The 17,731-nt window shown below is 40.4% G+C and overlaps 1 protein-coding gene across 2 annotated transcripts in view; it reads right to left on the reverse strand.

Moving 5' to 3' along the window:
* The window catches only part of LOC126092355 (uncharacterized), a 94,105-nt gene extending 77,955 nt beyond the window's left edge, over window positions 1-16,150 (reverse strand). Inside the window, exon 1 of one of the 2 annotated variants that reach the window (XM_049907896.1) lies at window positions 15,671-16,150. The gene's annotated coding sequence lies outside the window, so the exon portion shown is untranslated. Of the gene's footprint in view, window positions 1-7,441; window positions 7,514-15,670 lie in introns of those variants that run through there. The other variant, XM_049907897.1, reaches the window with a different exon arrangement.
* Window positions 16,151-17,731: the final 1,581 nt, after the last annotated feature.

The raw sequence follows: 17,731 nt of genomic DNA on the forward strand, positions 1-17,731 counted from the left end.
AGCCTGTGGGAATATGGCGCGTCTGGGTGAAGTAGCTTATTGCTTGAATGTAGTAGTCATTGAGCTTGGCCAGTATTAAATTTAAGGCAGTAAGTTTTAAAAGTCTTGTTGCTAACCCCTGTTATCTTATTCTGTTTGAATATAGTAATCGTGCGCTTGTTCAGTCTTAGGTTTAAGTTATAAGAAGCTTGATGCTAACGCTTGACTCTGTTTTGCCTGCGTTTATGGATTTGATGGTTGTTCTGCGATATTTATATTCATCGTGGGGCTAAGTAGTTGAGCTTCGGGCATGGGCCACGCCCATGAGCCCATGAGAGCTAAAATGGGCCGATGAAAAAATTTAACTGCTCATTTGAAGCTTAAAAAGCCCATTGTTACTTCCTGGACGAAGGTAGTAATTGTGGTCTAAGTTTCAGGGTACCTGCCGCAGTGATTTACACGTTTGGCCTCGATGCAAGTCTCATCACCCGATTTTGGGGGAGGTCTTCCTGAGGGTTAGCCAAGATCCAGAGCTCCATCAGATCCGAGACGGCGTTCGCTTCCTGTCATCATACAGCGGCGACAGGTGTTGAAGATCCGGGAGGACTTGATTTTAATTGTTGGAAACCATTTACAGAAATTAAAAACATTGATTCCATTCCAGACTGGACGCTTAATAATCTAACCATCCAGTCCCAAGATATCGAGAACACTACAGAAACAAGAAATGAATTTATCACGATATTTATTTGGAGCATTTTAAGCAGTAAGTGTGAAGTATGGACTCCGCGAAAACAGGAAAGGAAAAATCTGAAGCATTAAAGATGTGGACCTGAGTAGAAGCCACAAATGTATCCGGGACTGAAAGAAAAGCCAATGAATAAATACTACAGGAAATCAAATTAAATCGGCTTTTGTTAATATGACACAGAGAAGAAGAACTATATTAACTGGTTACCTAATTACACATAACAGCCTCTTAAAAAGAACTTTCTGGGAAAAAATTTAAGAGAGATCCAAAATATCCAATTACGAGCAGAAAGTTTTATCCATGGAATGAAATAAGGCAGCTACAACAAGATGGTACAGATAGCGAGGGACAGAAAGAGGGACAGACAAAGCGATGCCTTAGTGCATGCTGACACAGCTCTTGATACGAAGAAACTTAGGGTTTAACATCCCGACGACATCGAGGTCATTAGTGCGGAATCTTCGGATACGAGAGTAGGTATTTATTGACCTGCTGAATGTCAACGGAGTATTTTGCAGAACACAAAGGGTGAGTGAACCTTAACCGAAATTCAAGCAAAATTCAACGTTCTCAGCACCCCTCGATATGCTGATTACGTTAAGTACTCAAGCTTTTTAAAGTATTAGTTTTTAGATTTGTTTTGAAACCGTTCATTTTGCTTTGATCCCCTTAAGCAATCTGGAACATCCGGAGTAACAGATGCATATGGGAAGTATCGGAAAGTATTTTATCTTGTGTTTCGGTGGCGCCAGTGAGCTCGTGGCAAAACTCTTTTTTTGTCCGGCTGCATAGGGACCGCATATTTCTAGGATCTGTGACCGACAAGGCATTGGAGCTGCAATTGTGGATTCAGGTTAAGAAAATCGTTTCTCAATCTTCACACAACACTGCCGGAAGACAAGAATAGATGAAGCTAAGATTCAAACATAGCTTACCACCTAACTGACTGTAGACTGGAAAAAATAACTTTTTGAAAAGATCACTATTTGCACAATAGCAGTACGTCAGTTCACCCGAAACAACCACTTTCGGGCGGACAATAGAACAGTCTCAGTTGTAAAATGACATCATCTGAAATACATGTGCCAAATCATGACGACTTGTATCTAGATCAGCGATAAAAATCAAGTGCATGAAAACCATAGATTGCAGAAAAGCTTCCAATTCTCGCACCTTTGACGGTTTCGTTGTCTGACCAAACCTACAGCTACTGTGACTTATTTTACAAAAGAAATACGCTGCCTGACAAAAAAAAAAGCGAAGCATCTGAAAGGAGAAAAAGAAATGAAATTGCACGTAAAGGGTTAAAGAGTATGTGACATTGTTCTGCGATTCCAAAAGAGACAAATTTACGAAAAACTTGGCAGCGTCAGCACACTTATCAGTGTGACTTGGACGCTCTCTGGCCTGGATGCTTGCACTGATTTGCTTAAGAAGGATCGCAATTATTCGCTGAACACAATGCGACGTCAGTCACCAGCACTCCATGGTTCCCGCCCACTGCACCCCTCCAGCCGTCGCCTTAAAATGGGACGGTAATTTTCTAGTTCGGCTCCTGACAGTCTTCCTGGAATGGCGCTGATGACACAGACAGTTGCAGGGACACCATTACTTGCTCTCGGATGGCACCCGCAGATGTGAAAGGGGTTACGATGTGTTTGATGCACAACACCGCGATCCTCCATTCATATGGTCAAACTTGGTCGACTGGAATCTTCAAAAATAAGCATCCCCCCCCCCCCCTCCCACACACACACACACGCCACAGTTTGCAGGCCAACATCGGGCTACTGCCATAATAGCATACTGCACAATTCGACCAGTCGCTCAAATGAAGTTCCACGATGAGCCTCCACTCAGCTGCCGATAATGGTGTCGCACGAATATGCGGTACCTCGGTGTCCTTCACAGTCACCGCTCGACGTCTGACGCCGTTACACCGCCTTATATCGCAAACCAGGGTTGGTAACGCTAGACAGAAACGACGCTAATCCACTCTGGTGGCCGTTGTATCTATTACGGTAGTGAATTGCAACTCTATAATCATTTACATAACTATCGACGGTATGTACATGTTCTAAGTTACACTGATATCCTGTCATGGCATCTGTGTGCTTCAACCATTTTTGCTAGGCAGCGTATTCAAAAGTTGCAAACGATCGCCTTCATACGCTAGTGTACAAATTAATTCTCCTACTTAAAAAAAAGAAGATAATATCAGTTAATGTTATAAAAAAAAGCTTACGTGTTGCTGAGTCGTTGTTGATCAATTAATAATTGGTCAATGAGACGGTTGATTCTGCTTGTTTCTGAGAATCCTTTTCAGATTCGGTTTGGTGTTGACCAATGTATATCACAATACGTCAAGATTCACTTTCAGCCAGACCCTCTCTCATGTCTTTAGTGTTACCACAGCAGAAAGTTTACTGACAGATTTAAATCGTTGCAAATGAATCGCTATTTTTCAGACATCTTCTGATAATGAAAACTCGGGACCAACGTTTCGCCCAAATCTTGCCTTCTGGGTTTTAACGAAATCGATCTTCACTGTGGTGTCTTTATAGAGTTTACGAAAATGCAATTTTCCTCGAATTTTGGTGTCTGAGTGTTGGCGAAAAATACAGGCATTTAATTCTCGATTCCCAAAATCAGGAAAATAAATGACAGTAGAAGTTGTTAATGACAAGCGCTTCCTAAGGACATGAACAGAAGAACAAATGTTCTAGTAAGTCTTTTGGTAAGCAAAATAATTTTCAAAACAAATTTCGTGCGTTTCAAACAGCAAGTTTACAGTCAGTTGGTAGTCTTATAGCTTCTAAAAGGTCAGACAAGCTTGACCAACATGGTAGCTTACTTGCTTGGTTTTAATAAGTTACGTTTTGTAATGGGTAATGTTCAAATATTTTATACTTGACTGAAATTTTATTAAGCATGGTTTAGGACCAGCCTTTTACCATGTTGGTATAGCCAAAATTTTACTGAAGTCTCTTATGTGAGCTGGTATCAGTTTATGCAGACGATGCCATCCATCCATATTCTGTACGCTGACGTAATAGTTTATCATGTCTGATCTGATCTGGAGATGGTTGTATGAACATACGAAAAGTAGTTATCAAATTTTAAGATTGTATGTCATTTGCAGTCTAGACAATTACAAAAATACAGTAAAGCAAGAATTTTCTGACAGAAGGTGACAATTATTGAACTATATGAAATAAAATCGTCATAACTTCTGAACGGTTTGCCTTAGGACGTTCAAATAGCACTGTTGGCCGCGGGGCATGATGGGAATTAGTATTTGGTTTAGCGACGAAGCGCCTCGTGATGACTAGGTGTTGTGTGATGTCCTTAGGTTAGTTAGGTTTAAGTAGTTCTAAGTCTAGGGAACTGATGACCTCAGATGTTAAGTCCCATAGTGCTTAGAGCCATTTGAAGATTTTGGAAGATGATTTCATCCCCATTATCCAAAGTGATACTGATTTCGACAAGATGTGGTCCATGCAAGACGGAGCTTGACCCCATCGAAGCAGGACAGTGATGTCCTTGAGGCGCACCTTGGGGACCACATTCTGGCTCTGAGGTCCCCAGAGGCCATTGGCATGGGCCTCGATTGGTCACCATATTCTCCGGATCTGAACACATACGGCTCCTTTTTCTGCGGCTACATTAAGGACAAGGAGTACAGCAATAACCCCAAAACCATTCCTGAGCTGAAAACGGCCATTCAGGAGGTCATCGACAACATCGATGTTCCAACACTTCAGCGGGTCATGCAGAATTCCTCTGTTCATCTGCGCCATATCATCGTCAATGATGGCAGGCATATAGAACATGTCATAACCTGAATTCGAATATATGTGGTGACGTTTACATGTTGAATAAAGTGAGTGCACGCCGTAGTTTGTAACTAATTTACTTTTTTTCGTATAGTTCAATAATTGTCACCATGTGTTTGCCTGATTCGAGGTCTTGTACTGAAGTGAAACGTGGGGTATAAACAATCAAAAGAAGAACAGAACAAGATTTTGAAGTGTGGCGCTACAGAAGAACGCTGGAGATTAGATGGGTTGGTAGAGTAACTAGTGTGGAGGTACTGAATGTAATCGGGAAAAAAAGATATTTATAGCAGAGCTTGACTAGAAGAAGAGAACGGTTGATAGGATCCATTCTAGGGCATCAAGGAATCGATAATTTGGTGACATAGAGAAACGTGGAGGTAAAAAAAGGAAGCAAAGAATGAATACGTTAAACGTACTGTTGTAGGTATTCGGAGATGACGTTTCTACAGGATAGACCAGGGGTCGGCAAGTAGTTTTCAGTGGGGTCCGGATTCGATGTAAAATTGTTATGGAAGGTCAGAAAAAAACTAATAATTAAAAGGTACTGCTTTTTTTATTTTGTTTTCAAGTCGAGTTAGTTTTCAAAAAAAGGGTAAACCAAGTAAAACAAGTAGTTCTCAGTTAATATTGTAATATATTCAATGTGAGAAATTACATCGACGGGCTAGAGCCAGTTTTTCAAAGTTCAGTCTACGAGGGGTGTAGCAAATGCGAAGTATGTCTTCGAGGTAAATGTGTTCTTCGAAAAATTGATTTTCGAGAACGACGATTCGCATATATGTGTCGAACCTAACATAGTGGCCAGATTGATAGCTACTTTCTTACAATTTTCATATTTTTCTGAAACATGTTTACCCCAAAATTCTTCAGTGGATAGAGTTTTATAAATTTGGAAAGAAATATATTCTTGCAAGTCGATTATCTCCACTTGAAGTGAAGACTTTGGAACGCTGAACAACTTAGCTGCCACATCAGTCCATTCTGCCGATACATAAACTTCATAAGGAAATTTTAGGAATTGAGACGGCTTTCCAATTTCTGCAGAGTCTTGAAATCTTGTAGCAAATTAGTCCCTTAGATCGGGCAGAAATCTTACCATCACTGCAATGTCTTCTTCAGAGTTCTCTTTTTTATACTCAACAACTGTTAGGAAATGAACAAAATTCGTGCCTTGCAATAGCTTTTTCAAAAATATCCAGCTTACGACGAAACGCAGACACGCTTTGTATCATATCACATATTAATTTCCCATTCCCTTGTAACTCTATGTTGAGCGCATTTAAATATTTCAGAATATCCTTCAGAAAAGCCACAGCAAGCATATTGCGCTCGTTCGTTATGAACTCTCGGCGTTTCTTTGCTTCCTGCGATCCAAGATTTGCAAGAAGGAGGTTACTTCTTCCTTTGTTACCCAGAAACGTTCAACAACTTGAGCTTTACTTGACCAACGAACATTGTTGTATTGCAATAAGTCAGAATACGCTGCATCACATTCTGAAAGAAACTTCTTGAACTTTCGGTGTTGAAGAGAAGAATGAGATCTCATAAAATTAATCAACTGCACCAAGCTGTCCATTACTTCTTTCAGTGTAGCACTGACTTTTCCACAAAGGGCAGCCTGATGAATTCTATACTGAAACGATATTAGACCTGGATTCTTATCCCTAATTTTCTTTACTACACCTTTTTCTTTGCCAATCATCGCTGGGGCGCCGTCAGTTGAAAGCGACACTATTTTATCATAACGAATGTTGGAATTATTAATAAATTCGCCAATAGCTTTGACTAAATCTTCTCCTCGAGTGTTACCTTTCAAAGGCAATGTTGCGAGCAATTCTTCCCTGAATATCTTATTTTCAATGTCGAAAAATCTCACGAAAATAGATATTTGTTTATCATCAACAATGTCACACGATTCGTCAAGTGCAATAGAGTAGCATAGAGGGTTATCCAAAAGTTCAAGCAGAGTGCTTTTAATATCAGTAGCTAAAATTTCCGTTCTTCTTGTATTACTTCTTGCCGACATTGGAATACTTTGAATTGCAGCGACAACATCCTTTTTTTCTTGGAAAGGTGCCGAGGCTACTTCCAACATACATTCTTTCATTATTTCAGAATCTGAAAATGGTTTTTGGTGTTTACTAAGTATCCAGCATACATTGTAAAACAAATGAATAATTGCTCTGCGGCCTGCGTGCGATTGACGAAACGAAGTAGAGACCGACCGCCCACTGCGGTCTCTCTGACTAAAACGACAGATTCGGACTTGTTTAACAAATGGACGAGTGAGCAGAGACGCGTGGTGGGAGGCGCTACTCGCCGAGAAAAACAGAATGAAACGGATCGACTCGACTAAATGATTTGCTCATCTACTCGACTAAATTTTTGTTTTTAAGACACGTTTTAGTTACTCAGTACTCGACTAAATTACTAGCCTAGTGCGAACGAGGCGCCAGGATACTTAGTTGGACGTCGCACTGTATTTAAGAAGATTTGGCGGTCTGAGGTTCGACCTTCCGCGGTCCGCCTGTTGCCGATCTCTGGAATAGACTAATGTGGAAAACTCCATCAGGTTAGTCTCCGGGCAGAAGACGACGGAAACAACAACAACAACAACAACAACAACAACAATAATAGCAACAAAAGCACGAGACATCGTTGTAATAGAAAGTGCGTAGACGACATGGTAAAGTCCAAAACTAACTTTCTTCCGGCTGCTAATGTCTACCGTCTGACAACGATGACGATATTATAAATATCAGACTAAAGAAATAGTGATTGCAGATGTTACATTTCACAAATAGTTACAGACATGACTAAAGCTTAATCTAAATGAATTTCTATTTTTAGTTCTCATAAAATTTCCTTTTACCCCCGGGCCTGCATCCACTCGGTAGAAGCACAGATCATTGGTTCGAGCTAACCATAAATAGTTACCGCGAGCACTGCAGTGGCAAAGTTGGCGTCCGGCCAACATCGGAGTCGGGAAGTGGGGAAGGCGACTGTGAAGAGGCAGGGGGAAGGGGAAAGTGGAGTGGTGGGGGGGAGGGGAAGGGGAAGGGCAAGGTCAAATAAATCAACTAGCTAGGGCCGACTATGAATGAGTCTAGCGATACTGGTAGCATATGTCACGTTGTGGAATGTTATTCCTACTTGTAGTCCTTGCAACTGATGTAGCTTTAACATTAACAACGCCTTTACTGGTGACATCAAACAGTGGCTACTGCACCTGTACAGGGAACTCATGAACAAGCACTGTTAATTGACATTTCTTTCTCTTTCGTCCAAGAATCATTGACTGGTAACACGTTTTGTGCACCAGCCGCAATTTGGAAACATAATTTCACACGAACGACTGTCAACGATCTTTTCTTCGCAGATTTCTTTCCCTTCAGTGCACGGAAAAGCTACGTAGATGTTTGTACTGAACCAAACATATGCATAATGGTTACTTTAAACTTCTGATACAAAAAGAAATGATTTTTTTAACAAAATCGATCTCTCAGCTTCGTACGAACTATTGCTCATTTAGTATGAATTGCAATTCAGCGCCCACGTCGTACACATCTACAGAAATAAAAATAAAAACAACCTGAATATTTCCTGTAACTTAAATCTCTAGCTGCGAAAATCGGGTACGTGGGGGAATATCTTTTCGTTTTGGTACCGATCTAAATTTCGACCTCTTCGTAGACTTCACGTTCAACTCGCTGTTTCGTGGCATATTAAAACTTGGAAGCAGGCAACTCTTTCAATGTCTTTTTGTAAAATATCAGAAAACTGATGTTTCACGTACTCACAATTGTCCCACCATCAATGGAGACAGGCGTTCCTGTCTCCACTGTGTTTTTCAAATCGACACTGGCAACATACTCATGTATGACCGTACAACTCTTTCGGCCTTTTGTAGTACGGTATCTTTCATTGGAGCCAAGAATCCTAAATTGTTCTAGGAGCGTGGAGCAAACGTCAATTTCGTGAACACGAATACTTGATTAATCAGTATCAGCGAGATTGACGCAACATTTAGCGCTAAGAAAACTACAAAAAAAAAGTGTTGTACAGGGCACACTATTTTCTGCAATGTTGTTGACAGTTTCTAGAACTTTGTGTCTTGTAGCTAAAAGAAGAAGGGTAACCGTCTAAAATTCAAAGCTGCCAGTTTTAATGATAAACGTATAATGACTGTATTTACAAGTTCTACATACGTGAAACCATCTTTGAGCGCATGAAAGGTATTTCTGACCTGACAAATACCTAAACCAGTCACTTCGTTTAATAAAGCTTTCATTAATGTTTCTGAATCTCGGCTTTCCGGCACTTTCTTTCTAAGCTTCCGTAAGTAATTGTGTAGTTGGTACATTTGCCAGGTGCTGTATCCAAAAAATCTGTAGGCATCTTTCAACTTCGTTTCGTATCATACATACGGAGGCTGTCAGTATTAATCCAGACACCCTTTTTAATAATTTTCGGTGTTAGTTGAGTGATTACGCGTCAAAAATACACAAAATCGTGCGGTTCTGTAGAAAGACAGCTCAAACAGGTATGCGTCCTTATGTGATTGTCAAATGTTAACAAACAAATATTTTGAAAATAAATAATTCGGGCAATGGGGCAATGAAACTTCATTCTTAATTATTTGGACAAGTATGAGCATCATATGAGTTCTCTGGTAGAAGCGCGGGCTGTGTGCGTAATAATACGGCCTGTTTCTCCTTGTCTTCTCATTTTTTCCCCTCGTCTCGCCGCGTGGTCTACAAGGTCGCAGTGGGAAGGATCACTGCCAGAGATACTGCCAGTTTGTTGAATATCCCAGAAAGTAAGTTTGGGTATAACACAAGGAGGTCGCAGGCGGATGGCAATGCAAAATACGACTTTCAAACAGAAGTCCAAGGAAGGATTAATGGTAATTCTCGATTAAGAGCAAATAAAACTACAAACCAGCTGCTGCAAACATGTGATAAGCAAGTTAATCACCTGTATGAAGGGTTATCAAAGAAGAACGCTGTGACGGAAGAGTGCCAAGAAAAAGTCATACGTGAGCTAAGATAACCAGGCAAAGGGCTCCAGTTCAGAAGGAGCCATGTCAACCAAGGGCAGGAGTACAGGGGTGTTGTTAATATTTACGGATGAGAGCAAATTCAAACTTTCCTCAAAGATGAGAGAACTATGGTGTGACAGTAGCCATGTGGCGAGAACCAAGATACACATTTGCAATCAAGCATTAGGATACAAGACAGTATTTCATCGTGTGGTGCGTGAGAGATTGTTTTATCAACGGCGCATCAAACAAGGAGAGCTTTGTCAAAACATACTGACGCCAAATATGCACAGGAGTGTAGAAAAGTTGGGAATTAGATCTACGTACAAATTTGTCAAAGACAGCTACATGAAACAAACAATTTCTTGTAAATTAGTGGCTTTTGTCCCCATTACGGAGACATCATCTCAATCGGCAGTCCTTAATCCATAGATCTCATGGGACGATCTTGGTAGCATGTTATAGCTTTAACCAGCTCGAAAGAATACCTGTAAAAGACGTTAACGAAAGGATACGAACCAACAGAGGGTGAGTTCACCGCAAAAGTCGTTGGTTCAAAATGGTTCAAATGGCTCTGAGCACTATGCGACTTAACTTCTAAGGTCATCAGTCGCCTAGAACTTAGAACTAATTAAACCTAACTAACCTAAGGACAGCACACAACACCCAGCCATCACGAGGCAGAGAAAATCCCTGACCCCGCCGGGAATCGAACCCGGGATCACGGGCGTGGGAATGACATTGAAGCATAACTCAGAAGCACCTCAGCAATTTCAACCAAATTTGTTAGGTACATTATCTATTATTATTTATATAAAGACACTGTGGGAATAAGATTCCCTACTGCCGCTAGGAGCGAGGCTGTGTACGAGAAGGGCTGACGTAAAACTGTTCAAAAACGAGCTTTGATTTTATTTCTTTTATTTGACTGACATGAAATACCTTTAAAAGTATCAAGTACAATTTGTTCTGCGCTTTTCCGCGTGTCAACCAGATACCAGTACGGAATGAGTGCTTTAGAGAGCCAATAATTTTATCAATCTATTTTGGGACCTAAGATCAGGCCACACGGCGGAATACCACAGGCAAATTTAACATCCTCTCTAGAGTCATATGGTGTAATACAGCAGAGAAACAAACACATCCGTCTGGTACACGTTATATAAACATGTGTTCAACATCTACTAAGCACCTGTATCGATTTCAACCAAATGTGGTACAAATATTGCTTACAGTCTGGAAAGGAATACTGTGCAGGTACAAACGACCTACCTCCCACAGGAGTGATAGCGAAAAGGGGGTGAGGAATAGAGAAGGGGAGGGTGGAGGTAGACAGAGAGAGGGGTAATGAGGAGATGGACGGAATGAGGGGGCGAAGGAGGAGATGGATTAATGAAAATATTTCTCTCGAAACTCACTAGAAAACAACACAATGATTTAAATTTCGGCACCACAGATACATTGCCTCTCCTAGTGGCTACGCGAAAAAAACGCGTTGCCAACCTATGAGCAATAGATAAGCACCACCGTGGCTGCCGCTTGCCCTAATCTTTAGCCCAGCGTCAACGAAGAAAGACTTCTCTTACGTACCCTCGGAGATAACATTACATTGCCAAAGTTCTTCTGGAATGAATAAATACCCCAGCAATGCTTGGTAACAGCATTTATCAAAGATCTGTCGAAGAACTTTCACAATGTAATGTTATCTCCGAGGCGACGTAAGAGAAGTCTTTCTTCGTTGACGCTGGGCTAAAGATCAGGGCAAGCGGCAGCCATGGTGCTTATCTATTGCTCATAGCTTGCCAACGTGTCAGTTTCGCGTAGCCAATAAGAGAGGCAGTTCATTTGTGGCGCTGAAATTTAAATCATTGTGCTGTTTCCTAGTGAGTTTCGATAGAAATATTTTGTTCAAAATGGCTCTGAGCACTATGGGACTTAACTGCTGTGGTTATCAGTCCCCTAGAACTTAGAACTACTTAAACCTAACTAACCTAAGGACATCACACACATCCATGCCCGAAGCAGGATTCGAACCTGCGACCGTAGCAGTCGTGCGGTTCCGGACTGAAGTGCCTAGAACCACTCGGGCACCGCGGCCGGCCTCGCACAGATCGATTGCATACCAACTCATAGCGGAGAACTATTTCACACCTTTTTCGAGTACATCAAGGGTTGCCATGCTGTCCTTGGTTTCCAGATATTAGCGCAGTTCAGATAGCTGCGATTCAAAGAAGGAGCATTTTAATTTATAATCCTTGTTTGTATCAATGTTTCACCCTTTCTCCCGTATGTCTTACTTCAAAACTGGTCGTCTGCCTGCTGCTTTTTCATTGGCTGCTTAACAAAAACAGCTGACATCTTTTGCTCCCGACATACCTCAAGGTAGAGATGGGCAAGCAGAAACACGTAGCTGTTTCTAAACAAATGAAACAGTTCAATGTAATGTTTCGATACGCTGTTTCGAAACAGTCAAACGGTTTGTGTTTTGTAATCTAATATCCCTAGACATTTTATCATCTTGAATGTCTACTGTATAAGTATGTCCATATAAACACAAATGAGGTGCGAGAGCGCTAATCATTTCGCAGAAAGTATGAAACTATCACACGGGCGTCTTGGCAGTTTCGTATTTCCTGCAGCAAATGCGCTGCTTTCGTGTCGTGTGACTTTCATACTTTTCAATCGGTTGAGGACAGCCATAGCTGAAGACAGAAGAACCACCACGAACGGAACTGGAGGTGGGAGCAAACTGCAGAAACAACGGATATGCTACTGGGATTCCCACATTCCGTTAGTATGGGTAATATACCCATCCTGCTAATTTCCATGCACACAAAGGGAATCATTGTGGATAATAGGCACAGTGACTATAGACTCACAAATAACGCCAAACAATTCGAATAAATAACAAAATATAACAAAAAATTTTGTCTTTCAAGGTGTTTCGAACCGTTACTATAAATTCACCATGCTTCCCAGACCTTCCCGTTCACCATTACACTGTGAGTAATATGTCAAACAGATTGCTTGCAATTATACCTCATCAAATTTATGTATATGTCTAATAACTGTCACTCTACGCCTTTTTTTATTCAAAATGTTGTAGGCTTACTTGCGTTTCTTAATATGATCACTGCACATGAACAGAGAAGCGTATGTTATTAAAAAAGTGTAATGTAACTAAATGATTTCACATATTTATTATTTTGAATGTGAATAGTATGCGTTGTTTTATTGTTTGGTTAGTGTTTATTAAGCAGATATTATGCCATCTCGGAATAGGACAGTCAGCTAGAAACGAAGCTTTATTTTCGGATATCTTAAGCTTCATGCTATTGCTTGTCAAAAAGATTTCGACACATGAAAGTGTTTCATGAAGTGGTAAGTTGTGTTTCAGTACCTGTGCCGAGCCCGAATCTCGTCCGACACAGAGCGGAATGAAACGCTGTTTCGACACAATTAGTCCGTTCCAAGCACAGGTGAACTGAAACAGCCTTATTTTGAAACAACGATACAGTTTCTGTGTCTGGCTCGAGATCGAATCTGCTCCGGTTATCCGAGACAGGGGCGGAATGAAACACCACTGTTTCGAAACAGTGAACCACAGCCGTTCCGAAACACTGAAACAGTTCCACGTATCGATACACTGTATTGAAACATAGAAACAGTGGCCAAGTCTACCTCAAGGGAAGTGTTGACAACATTCCTGCACGAAACACGTAAGTACGCCACTCGCCCTATTCTAGACTTTTATCCACCTGAAGAAAATTTACCTCAAAAATATTACAGTTTCATATTGCGCAACACATAGTTCATTGCCTGAGCGGTCTGAGAACCATACAGTTTAGAAAATAAGACCAGCAGGTTGAGAAATACTTGGCGGCAAGTTCCTTACCGGTATTCCGACGAAACATTGCTTTCTGATTTCAACAACTTCTCAAATCCTAAAGCACCCGAGTACAACAACGTTTCTCGCACTAACATTAATAAGACCCTGGCGCCCTACTTCTCATCGCGTTAATGACAATTTTCAAGTGGCTAAAATACCATGTTAACATCCATGTATCTCTCCATAATTATTCATATGTATAGTACTCGACTCATTGATGAGAGCTTGGGTCGGCCATATCACTTTGAACAAGACGTGCTTATTAAGGACTGTACTACTCAAATTAACCTATACATCGAGAAAATCCTCCCTAACTTGCTTGTGAAGTGTACAGACATTTGCAAAAATTTTTGCAGGGATGGAGAGGGGAGGAGGACACATTGTAACATTGCCATTTTTTTTATATAAATGAGTAGGTCAGTTGTCATTTTCGAGACGCGTTATGCCACAAGGGCTAAACTGTGTAGGTAACAAAAACTTATTATACCTCAGATATTGTTATCCACTCACTTCTAGAAGAATGTGATAGTTCTTTAATAAATGAAAAATCTGTACTCCAGATTCCAAACGGGAGCCTACAGCGCCCCCTGTTGCGCTGCCTCCCCCCCCCCCCCCCCGCCCCCCCACCACCCAAACCTTTCGGACGCCAATGTTGAAGCAGGTGAGCATGAAAGGCAAATTTGTTGTTGAAGAATTAAGACAGTATTCCTGTCCGTCACTACTGCTCTTTAACTTACGAATAACGCTATAGAGACGGCATATGACGTACTAAATGTATCAGAAGAGGGATAAAGTACAAGGGAAAAAGATACCAACTAAAGGTGCACAGAATATACAGCACTTTTTGCCGAAAATAACTATCTAAGTAAACATGGAAATCGTCATTTGAGTCTACAGATAAGAAAATTAACGAAAAATTATTGAAGATAAAACAACGAAGAATAGAAAATAGCTTGCGACACGTGTGAAGACAAAACAGAAGAGTGGAATGACTTTTTAAGAAGCAAGTTTACATCACAAAGTTTAAGCACAGAGTATATCAAGACAGTTTGGACAAAGCTTTTTTTCAAATAATGAACGTTGTCATAAAGTATTTACATGGAACAGAGGAGGCCGAATGGGGAGACCGTACAAGTAGAACATAGCGTTTTAAACAAGTGAAGTATCGATTGTAGGGAAAGTCAATTATTCGAAAATTGGCGCTGCAGAATTAATTATTCGAAAATTGGCGCTGCAGAATGTTGTTACGTATTATACAGAAAGATAAAACATGAAATTAAGAGGCACCAAAAATAATAGAAACTATTAGAAGCTAGTGCTGAATTTTAATCGGATTATGGAAGAGGTTAACGGACTCTCTGCTAAAACAACCACTGGGAAGACCAACACTACAATAAATGGCAGGTGCAAAAAAAAATACGGTAGCAGACAAAACTAACAGTACATAAGATGCTGAATTTCACTTATGCTGATGTAAAAGATTTCTAAAGTTGAAAAGATTACAGGATAACAGGGGGCAAATGTGGTATTAGAATTGACTTGTGAGGAAATAATTCTACGAAAAAAGATTATCGAAAAAAGTGACAAGTTACTGGCACATATGCAAAGGCATCCAGAAGCCTGAAGTAAAAACGTGCTACACAGAGGATAGGTTCAAGGGCCAGAGTAACGTATTAAGATACATAAAAAAATTTCAATATTTTTGTTGCTTTAGAAATTAATAGGTAAAACATTTTGCACTAGAAAGAAAGTGGGTTGATAAAATACAGAACCAACAGAAACGAAAAATAACAGCAGAGGAAAGAAATATGGAAAAACTATTGCCGAAAGATGAGGCATTTTAGTAAGACTTTTGTCAGGAAATTTTCAGAAATGTATATTACACTGAGAGGAGAAAATGAGAAGAAAATTCATAGTGGCATAGAAAGAGTGAAGTTTGTGAAAGTACACTATAAGTATGTTGTGTGTATTATGTACACAGATAAGAATTATTAGCACAAAATAGGAAGTCATAGACGTAATAGCACTTGTCACCAAGGCTGACGGCTTGGAAGCAAAGAAGGAGGCAACAAGCATCGTCAAATTCAAGCATTAACAGTTAACACAGTACGTGACAGCACAGTTTTCGCACACTTTTTGAACATGCCGACCTGTAGCACTTTTATTATTACCTGTATCAGACGCTACAACAGCACTCTCAAGATCTTCCAGAATAGTTTACAGCACTTCCGCGGAACGAAACTGTGTGCCGTTACTCTCAGCTGCAGAAAAACACTATTCGTGCAACAGCTTATGTGGTTCTGTACAAACAGCACTCCACCCTGTAAATTAACACAATCGTAGAGCACAATGTAGGACACAGTCATATAGTAACTTCAACTCACTGACGTAAACACGGCATTCCCCCGTTTATCTAATGCAAGTACGTAGATAGCAACGAGACTCTACCGGTTGCAGGGCAGCCACTCCCCACAACACTTACTGGTTATTTGGTGATATTGTGAATTTGTGTTGCCTCCAGCGTTTGAAATAGTACGCAGATAAACAAACAGCGGCCGTCAGAAGCAGAATAAGCGACGCCGTCGGTTGTCTCGTGACTATTGAGCTGTGCTTTCATTTAGTCCGCGACAGTGTTTTGTCGGCACGCGCAGCGGCTGCGTATGTTTGCAGCACTGACATACGCCTGCCCTTGGCGCTAGCTAGTCACGAGAGATGCACTTGATTGCTATGAGTCAGGCCCTGAATGACGCAAAACTTGTCTTCCGCAGTGCTGCGCTAGTACTTACTAGAGCACGTGACACTGTCTGTCGTTCGACACGGCTCTCACTGGATCAATAAAACTAACGTCTATTTGAAATTCACCGACCTATTGCAATACAATTCGTAGCCATACACGATATTCTTAAATTCCTGGATAGAAGGCAGAGAAGGTTCAGTGCCCCAGCCACGAAACACCCACGATCACGCGATCTGTCGCCAGATCGCATGATTTGTTCGTAGGTCGCACGTGTATTTGCAAATAGCAGCAACAGAACATTGATCACTTGTACTTCCGAAGCGATTTGATGAATCACTGTGCAATAGGACTGTGTCAGCAGTCGGTGGCCCGTTTGTTTAGGTGTTTAGCGTGGCTGTGTAATTTCATTTCACTACGCCCATGTGGAGTAAGAAGTTTACGTTAGAATTTGTAGGGTTCTTCAGGAAGCTCGAACCGCTCTAAAAAGTGAAGTTGAAGGAGGAATTGACATTTATATTAAGAAGTATTACAAAAAGAAATCAGTACTCGTAGATTTTGTGTAGGTCATTTTGAAACTTGTGTTCCAGGAGCAGAAACTCATGAAAATTTCACAGTAATAAACACGATACACCGGAATCCATCTGGGGTTTGAGAGTTATTCATGAAACAACTAGGCGTAGTATCAAACTTTTTAACTTCCAAACAGAATGACGCGATAATACGAGGAGATATTACTTTAAATGTTTTTGAGTGTGTTTATTCTAGGACTATACTGGAGACCGTCAGCATTTCATAATTGTAATCTAATTCTTCCTCTGACAATTTATGACTAGAGTTACTGAGAACTAGCTGTGCTGCTATTAACAGCATTTTATATGCATCGAGACCACAAAACCACTGTGAAAATATTTGTACTTAAACTACAAGATTAAAAAATTAAAAACAAATTCTGGATCTCACTATGTGTATACGAAATACAGACTGGAAATCATAGAACTAACCTGGCATTAAGGAAAAGGAGAACGTTTCCTGTAACAAAGCCATAGGATACATAGAAAAATATTGTCCTAAACATTAGCCGTGGTAGTTATACAGAAGTAGAATCAGAATATAAGCAACTTAAGCATAGAGGTTTATGAATGGTGATAGAGGTAAACAATTATATGAAGTGTATTGTGAAATTCTAACAAAAATCATCAGGGCATTTTCAAGAAATACTATATTCCTCCAGCAATAACATAAAAATTAATTATTTCTTAGCTTTTTGTCTTTGTCTTATTTACATTTTAATTAATGATTACTATTTTCGAACGTATTCGTTGATTTTCAAACCGTAAAATACTAATGTTTATATACTCATCTGTTCAGTGTCTTGTCATGCACAGAGGTAATGAGGTGACTGCTGCGTTTCCACTAGCACCTCACAAAAATGCACAGCTTCTGCTGAAAGGTAACCGGCCCAGAAGTATCCTCAAAAAAAGTTATACGTATAACG

This window comes from Schistocerca cancellata, chromosome 7 (assembly GCF_023864275.1).
Source record: "Schistocerca cancellata isolate TAMUIC-IGC-003103 chromosome 7, iqSchCanc2.1, whole genome shotgun sequence".
NCBI classification, from domain to species: domain Eukaryota; kingdom Metazoa; phylum Arthropoda; class Insecta; order Orthoptera; family Acrididae; genus Schistocerca; species Schistocerca cancellata.